Genomic DNA, 9,190 nt, shown 5'->3' on the forward strand with positions numbered 1-9,190 from the left:
TCACTTTATTAGATACTTTATTTTAACTGTAAGGTCTTGTACAGAGGGTATAGCATTTCATAAGTCAGGTAATGAGTGTATTCCTTTTTGAACAGTGTCAATCCTTGTCACATTGTCCAAGTATTTTCCTCTGGAAGTATTGTTTTTAATCTTAGTTTTCATAAGTTGCTTTCGATGTTTTTTGGTATGTATATTTTCGGGGGTTGTCTGACCTACTTTTGTGGTTATGTTTAGAATGACAATTTAGCTTTTAACAACCTGGAGTGCTTGTCTGGTCTGTTTAATTTTTCTATTTCTAAGAAGCCAAACTGAAGCTAAGGAAGATGCCACACACAGTATAGTTTTAAATAGCAAGCATGCTGATTTAGCAAGTTTTACATTTGAGTCAGAATGATGTTTTTGTTTTTCCAGGTCTTACCAAAAACATTAGAGTATCCGCTGAGGGGTGACTGGAGCTTGAGGTGCGTGGGCCAGAGTCACTGCAGGATTGAGACTCACAGCATCTGACGAGGTTAATACTAGCTCTTCATATCTGCAAGTCAAAATGGCTCCCAAGAAAAGGATACTACCAAGAAGAAGATTGACACCGTATGGAAAGCACATCATATATCCAAAAGCAGAGCCTAAACTATTTGCTGTGGAGAAAGTATTGGGCCGACGCATAGTAGAGGGCAAAGTAGAATATCTCCTGAAATGGAAGGGATATTCAGATGCTGATAATACTTGGGAAACAGAAGACAATATAAATTGTCCGGACCTAATTGAGGCTTTTCTAAATTCTCACAATGCTAGTTTATCTGGTGCTAGCACATCAAAGGAGCCAAGAGATACAGGGGACAACCCAAGGGGCTTTGCTAGGGGTCTAGAGCCTGAAGGAATAATTGATGTCAAACAGAGTAGTGGAGGATTGATGTTTGTCATGAAGTGGAAAGGTTCCGATGAAACTGAGTTAGTGCCAGCAAAAGAGGCTAATGTGAAATGCCCTCAGATGGTAATTGCTTTTTATGAAGAGAGGATAAGTTGGAATTCTTCTCCATAAGGTGAAGCTCAGTAATCATCTGAATTGTTTATATCTATATTGTTTCTATGTATACATATATATGTTATTATGTATGTATAAGCTGAGTCTTACATTTGGAAATAAAGTTATGAAACAATAACTGCTTTATGATAATATAAAATTTGATATGTTGGTTTTGAATGTAGTATTGGTGGTGGTGTCAAAATACTGCTTTTATTCAATACCACTGGCTATTTGAACTAATATAATACAGGCATTTTGTAGTTGATTCCTCTATCAGGAAAGAATAATTTGCTTCCATCGTATATTTCCCTTCTTTCAATGATATGTTTTTGTAAATATTAGGCAATATTGTGTTTATGATTAATTATAATGTCTTGTCTTAACTAAAGTGTTGAGGAACATTTCAAATACTTCTGTTCATTTGCATATATACTTAAAATACAGTGATAGTTTTCTGTTTTTGAGATATTCCTTTCTTAAAGATGTGTGCAACAAACTTAGGTCCTTAAAAATACTATGCAAATGATGAATCACTGAATAGCATCTCTCTTGCTGGTTTTGTGGGGGATTTTTGAAAAAATATTGATTGTTTTTTGTTTTTTTAAGAAACTGGGTTCACCAACAGCAATTGTTGGTCTTGAACTTGCTAGGTAGCCACATTTCCCTCAATCTAAGTTCAGTAGGTAGTTTGCAATATGTTCTGAATGGAAATTATTTGTCACTGCCAAAAACTTCCTCCAACCAAATGAGAAAATTAAGAAAAACTGTTTTTTTCATGAGGAAAGCAAAACTCAGTGGACATTGAAAAGTGTCTGTAATAACTTATTTATGTACAGAATATTGATATCTGTATACTGCAAGCTCAGGAATCCTGAGAAATCTAAGGGTCAGGCTGTGGAAATACGATTAGCTTTATTCAAAGTATAGGTAAAACAAAAAGGACTGGGATTGTAGGTTCACTGGTTCTTTGCCTACATATGAACCATAAAAATTAAGACAAGCCCCTTGATTTTGCTCTTTCATCAGTCTGTGTATGGATGATGCCACCAGCCAGTGCAGAAGGAACATATTTCCCCTGGACTGCTTTGTGTTAGTGGGATTTCCTACTCAATCTCTGCTAGTTATTTCTAAGGAAAGAGGTCAAGTTCCCCATCACTGTTGTCTGAAAGGCTGCAGCCAGAAAAGGTGCCTAAAGTCTAATGTGTGATAATACATTGGTGTTATTGTTCTATAGCACCAGTATTGTCAAAATATGTTTTGTGCTGGGTATGGTGACTTGAAGTTATTATCCTAGATGCTCAGGCAACAAAAGCCCATGAAGAGAGTTGGTTTGACATCAATCTCACTAAAAAAGCAGTTGATTGAATTGGAAGCATGGAGAAGGTGATTAGTTGATCCCCAAGAGGAAGAAAGCAGGATTGAATTGCTTAATCCCCAAATCAGAGTCTGATAATCTCCCCACATACATATGCAGAATCATATACACCAACACATATCAACACAATAGATGTCAGAGTGGTTGTACATGTTGTGCTCATTTGGAAGTAACAATTGAGGGAGGGAAAAATTCTGAGAACATATTCAAAATACAACTCCACCTAAAATTAATGGTGGTGTAGCTCCAGTGGTACAATGGTATCTTAGAAGTCAAAATGGAAATATTCTGTTTTCCTTTCCCTTCCCCTATAAAAAACTATGTTTCTCCCTGTTCTACTGACATGGGAAGCTTAACGGGAATCCTAATTGGGATGGCCGGATGAGTTTTCACCTGCAGTGTCTGCCAACACCACTGGGAAGCGCTAGAGATCCAAACTACACAGGAGCTCTGTTCTGGCATCAGTATGGCAGAGGGAATTACCTTCTAGTGTATTTTGTCCTTTGGTTTGGTCCTCAAGTCTTCTCATGATGAGGCCACCAGGTAGAGATGAGTGGCTGATAATTGTTCTTTGGGAGCAGGATTAAAGAGCCAGCTGTGGCAACCTGCTGTAGGATACTGAGGGCAAGACTTCTCCAGTCCTCTGTAGATGTCCAGTGATGCCAACAGTTGACCAGAATACCCCATCAATCCTGCCTGGTACAATTGTGATTCCATCTTGTTCTTGAATGTGGAGACCAGCCAGTGGAGGAGGGAAGTATTTTCCAGACCAACAGGTGCCACTTGATCTAATGCCCCCAATGCATGGTTCCTGCATCGGGCTGAATATACCAAAAGGCACTAGAGAGTGCCCCCTCAGTATGTGGTGGTCAAGTAGCATTTTGATTCAGTAGGGCCTGTGTTGTGCATGTGGAATTTCTCATAGCTATGGTGCCCAATCCTTGTATCCTAACTAATTTGGAAGGAAAGGCCAACATGGATGAATCTTGCTTTTACCTATGTCCAGGTAAAAAGCTGGCATGACTCCATCTTCCCCCCAAAATCATCCGTGAGTACTGATGGCATGGATCAAGTAACAGAATGGCCCCCAAAGCAAGATGTCTAAGCTAAAGTGGGCAAATCCCTGAATCAAAATCCCAGGACCAGCACAAATACACCAAGCATCTTTTTCTGGTGGTATTCCTCTTGCTATATTTGAAGCTCCTGATGATTAAGGGAAAATTGTTAAACCTCATTCAATATATGATTTAATGCAAAAGACCAGGGTATAGGTACAGGGACAATTTGTTAGTACACATCTAAACACTCTGACACACACCCCTCAAATGAAAATCACTAAGCTCTCCTTGTCTGTGTTTAGTTTCTTGCTCTAATTGAGAAGGTGAGAGACAGGAATTGCTGCTGGTTGATGACTTGAATCTTAGGGCATCTGAACAATTGGAAAGGGCTAGACCATGGTTTGGGGTTTGTATTGCTACCTACCAGGTCTGCAGATATGCTGTTTGGGCACTAGAGGTCTTGGCTGCACACAAGCTCTACTTGGCAGCAGGAAATAGCCTTCTAACTGTGTGCCAGAGGCAGGATCCAGAGATTCAGTCCTCAATCTGTGGTGGAGCCACCAGGTGGAGAGGAAAGGGAAGACCAGTGCATGGTTGGGAGCAGATGGAAGTTCCACCTGTGGCTACCATCTTCTGCTATGGAGTCCACAGTTATGCAATCTAGATTTTTCTCTGGTTATGTAAGTGTGCTATCTGTTGTGCAAAATACTTCTCCTCCTGCTTCCTGATGCATTTGGTTTCCCACTCCCTTTGAGGTGATGCCACCAGCCAGTGTGGGAGGAAAGTATGAGCATAGACTCATGGTGCAATGGGATCTCCCAGCTGAATCTTACCTAATGCAGCTGAGAGGCAGAATTCAATTTCTCCACCAGGCTACAGACACCAAATGGGGACAGAAGGATATAGGCAAAATTCATTTGTGATGACAGAGTGGCATTGTATTTTAGTATGGCCTATGCAGTTAAAGAGCTTATTCTGGAGACTGTGATGCTCATTCCTTTTATCTTTGCTAATCTTGGGTCACAGCCATGGGGAGGGGGTCCTTTGCCTGGACAGGCCAGGCAAATACAGGGTTTGAATCCAGTTGTTTGAAAAAAGAGGCTGTGCGCATTCGTTGCATGGCCAAGTCACAACAATGCCAGCTAAAAGGAAGACAGCAAAAGTATAGACATTGAATCCCTACATCCAAATCTGCCGACCAGCTCAGCACATATACAGTGGCTTGGCATGATGGTGCAATTCTCTTGCTGAACAAGAAGCAGAAGGCAGCACAGGGGTAACTGTGAGCCATTATGAAAACTCCAAGGAAACATAGATTGACTGGGGAGGGGGTGTCTCCACTGCTGCAGTGCTGAGTTGTGAGGACACACCTGAATATCTCCCAGTCCCATAAAACCCCTCATTACTCTGCCTCCTCCAATCTGTGATTGGTGTGATTGGTCCCTCATTGTGCACGGTAGGGTGAGTGGCAGGAATTAATGCTGGCAGAATGTGTGTACATCCATTCATCTAGGTCATCTACAGGATCAAGATGATGCATGTCTGTGCGTGGGGTCATGGACCTGGCCAGCGTGGTGTGCAGGCATCCTAACGGTCGTGTGGTGTCCACTGGCAGTCCCGGCGCTGAGGAAATTGCCGCCTGGCTGTTTGCCGCGTGGCGGCTGCAGAGGTCTGCTCTTCAGTGGGTTCTTGGAAGACGCCGGCAGGGAGAGAAGAGGGGGCACGTGGTTCTTTGGGAGCGGGGTGCAGTGGTGAGGGTGACTCCCTTCTCGTGCTGGGGCTAGGCCGTAGGCGTTCCTGTCAGGGATCCCGGATGCCAGCAGTAGGGGGACACGTCTGGCTCCTCAGCCTGGTGCCATTGGGGTGCGGCTCTCTCGGATGGTGCCGCCGGGCAGTGGAGGGAAAAGGATGAACCCAGGTCACGCGGGGACCTGTGGCGACCATATTGAATGCACCCCGAGAGGAGGGAAGACGCGTGGGGGGGGGGCTCGAAGTAGAGACACTTCCTGGAAGCTGATTCTCTGCCTTCGTCATCCACAGACGCTGCCGGCTGGCGGCGCAGGCGCAAAGGCCCGAAGAAGTCTGGAGATTTTCCCTGGAGGTATTAGCGTGAACCACATTGCTGCCTGGTTGTTTGCCACGTTGCAGAATCCAGAGTCCTGACTTGGTTTATTGGAGACACCATCAGGTAAGAGATGGGACGACACGTGCCTCTTTGGGAGCATGTGTTTTGGTTTTAGATTTTCGTTCGTTTGTTTTCATTAGGGGTGTTGAACCTAGGCCATGTGGGGACCCTGGGCCATGTCCACGAATGCACCCGAGAGGAGGGAAGATGCGTGGGGGGGATGAGGAGTAGAGACATTGCGTGGACGCTGATTCTCCACCTTTGTCATCCACAGACACCGCCAACTGGGGGTGCAAAGGCCCTAAGGGCTCCGAGTTCTCCTCTGGCAGTACTGGTGTGTGCCACATTGCCACCTAGCTGTTTGTCACCTTGTTGGATCCACCGATCTGATCCTCGGGTGTGGTCCTCAGGTGCTCCTTGGGAGTCACCGTCAGGTAGAAAACAGGATGAAAAGTAACTCTTTGGGAGCAGGGTTTTTTTTTTGTCATTCATGTGTCTTGTATTCCCACCTGGGTGTTGTCCCTTAGCTTTTTACACCAGGCTAGTGCTTTACTGTTTTGATCCATAGCTCCACTTCTGATTTTCTCATGGCTAATTATAGATAAGATTACCACAGGGGGGAGGATTGGGTGGGGGGACGGGAGGGGGGAGGCTGGGAAGGGATGGGAAGGGGAAACAAAGGAGGAGGCTACAATGCTTAATAAGAAATGTACTCATTATCTTGCCCATATAATTGTAACCCCTCTGCACAGTATTTTCACAATAATAAATAAATACAAATTAAATTAAAAAAAAAAGATTACCACAGAATTTTCCTGGCAGGGCTGGTTTGAATAGTGATCCTTAGATCTCAGCCTCCTGAGTAGGTATGATTATAGATGTGAACCACTGGCACCTGGCTTTGGGAGCAGGTTTTAAGTGGGATGTGTGGTTATTTTTGCTGCTCTGTGGTACTAGGTCAGGTGGTCTAGTTTGTTCTCTGGGAATCCAGTATGCCAGCAGTTGGATATGGTAACTCTACTTCCAACCAAGTCCAATTCACACTCTTTCTTGCTCTTGGTTGGTGTCATAGGAGGTGTAAAATAGGTTGCAGGCTCCCTGATGCTACTGGGCCTCCCCACTGAATTTTTGGTGTTGTACACTGAGAGGAGCAATATGATACTCCATCTGTCTGCAGCTTAAAGAAGAAATTAAAAATCTCTATCCCTACTTGTTTTGTGGTATCAAGGTGGCATTATGTTTTAGTAGGGCCTCTGGTTACAATGATGTTTTTGGGGTCTGTGACAACCTGTTCTTATTCTTCAAGCTAATGCAAATCAGAGATGGTTGTTGGTGTATCTTTGTTTGAGATCAATGCGTGGAAAATTTACCATGTCTTTCTTTTTAAAAAAATCAATATGCCATTGCACTTGTGGTATGGCCCACCTGATAGAATGCACCACCCATAGTCCCTAAAAAAAAGCCAATCAAGTGATGGTACATCCTTCAATCTGTATCTTAGGACCAGCAACTAACAGGCATGGCCTGTTCTGCTGTATGTCCTCTTCCTAGACTAGAAGCCCAGCATTGCTGGGAAGTAACTGTAAGATGGGGATCAAAAGCTACTCAAACTGTAAAGGTTCTACTTGTGTATTTCCATCTTATGACAAACCAGAATACCACGTTTCCTCCATAAAACAAACAAGAAAACAAGAAAAAAGACTCATTTCTCTCATCCCGTACTTAATGTACAGGAGGGGTACAAGGTTTACTGGCAAACTGTGTGAAAGTGCAGATTTTTTACTCCTATTCAGTATCAGAAAGGCATCTGGGAGTGGGGTTGAGAGGTATTGATGTTGGGTTTTGGTGGTGAGCCTCCTCATGCTTTTTCTCCAGATGTTTATTGGCAGCTCTAGATTTCCTACTCATAAGATCTTCACTGGCAGTTTTGTAGTGTATGAAATTGCTGCCTATATATTTGAAGCTTGGCAGGGTCCAGTGTCCAATTCACAGCTTGATTTATCAATGATGTCACCAGTCAAAAAGTAGAATGATAAGTAGTAATTGGAGAACAGGTTCAAAGGGCCAACTGTTGCTTCATTGGTCTGCCATGATGTCCTAGGTTGAGGGGAACAGTATTCCTTGCTGGGTAGCCACTGATGTAGGCAGTTGGTCAGAATACATCTCCTGCTTCATCTGGTACAACAGGAGCTTCAACTTGTTATTGCATGCTACTTCCAGGCAGTGTAGGAGAAAAGTATGGCCCAGGTCTCTTGATGACACTGGATTTTTTTATCATTAAAAATGAATCTACACAACAGCCAGAAATAGGCAACACTGGGTAAGCCCCCACAGTCATCCAGTGCCTGCAAGTGCCAGAGGCATCCCTGTGGACCCCCGCTAACTCTGCATACAGCCCCCAGGAAACCACAGTCATAGCCAATCCCTCGCTCCATGGGCTGACCGCCCTGTCAACTGTGTGCTCTGCTGGGACCTGCTCCCTCCTGCTTTGAGCACTGCTGACACAGTCTGTAGCTGCAGACAGCCACCCCCAAGGCTGCTGGCCACTTCCCACTGCTGTTGTTACAGCCCAGCACATCTGCTGCTCCCCTCAGCAGCCTGCCAAACCAAGCTACACCTGGTCCTTCCAGCACCCTGACTCCCCAGGTCGCAAAACGAGACCCTTCAGCTGCTGCAGACACCATCGCCCCACCTCATCCTGCCAAAACCAAGACCCTCTGACTGATAACCCACCAACACCTTCCTGGCCACCACAACACAGGCTTTGTGGTCCAGTGCACCACCAGCTAAAGACCTTGTGAGTAACCCAGTTGGGTCCATTCCCTGGGGGTGGCAATTCTCTGTGGGTTCCCAAAGCCCTCTGACCCAAGCCCCTTTCCAAAAGAAAGGGATCACATTAGAGGCCAACACAAACTTAAGCTCTGTTCCTAAAGCTCTTGTGGCTACCTGGGAAAGCCTAGGAACACAACTCCAGGCCTGTGATAGCAGTCTACAAATTTGAAACTCTGAAACTCGCCACCATCAGGCCTGAGAGTAGCTGTTATACTAGGTAGCAGTTATCCTCCCTTGTCAAAAGGCCATCTGGCCCCAATCAAGCCACAAGGAAAGGTACACAAGGTTTTATCAGGAATTGCCTTAGAGGACTATGTGGAGCCTCAAGCTCCCCCAAACAACCCGAAAAAAGCACTCTTTAGATTTTTTTTTAGTTTGTTTTTATGTGTGATCGTTTGTTGTTTATTTTTGTTTCTGTGTGTTACTTTGGTGTATTGTTTTTTAAGGATTTGCTATCTCACTTAAATCTTTTATTTTTCACTATTATTTAGTTTTTTCTTCCACTTTTCAATTTCCCAATTTTAATTTTTGTTTTCTCTCACTCTCCCCTTTTCATTTCTCTCCACATTATACTACTACTCCGTCAGAGCCACCCTGTCTAGTTCTATACACAAAGTAAGGCCTCATTTATGTATGTAAACAATAATTACAGGAGTTATCTTAGATTAAGCAACGTTCCAATATTCTTTGAATAAAACGTTTTCTAATCTCAGAAATTCTCCCAAATATACTTATATATAACTTCTTTTCTAATCTTCATCTAGATCTCCAAGCTA

General features: G+C 43.9%; 1 pseudogene; it reads left to right on the forward strand.

Annotated features, from left to right (window-relative positions):
- Positions 1-544: 544 nt before the first annotated feature.
- Positions 545-1,039, forward strand: LOC106000283 (annotated as a pseudogene).
- Positions 1,040-9,190: the final 8,151 nt, after the last annotated feature.

The sequence above is a fragment of the Dipodomys ordii genome, unplaced genomic scaffold, assembly GCF_000151885.1.
Source record: "Dipodomys ordii isolate 6190 unplaced genomic scaffold, Dord_2.0 Scaffold215, whole genome shotgun sequence".
NCBI classification, from domain to species: domain Eukaryota; kingdom Metazoa; phylum Chordata; class Mammalia; order Rodentia; family Heteromyidae; genus Dipodomys; species Dipodomys ordii.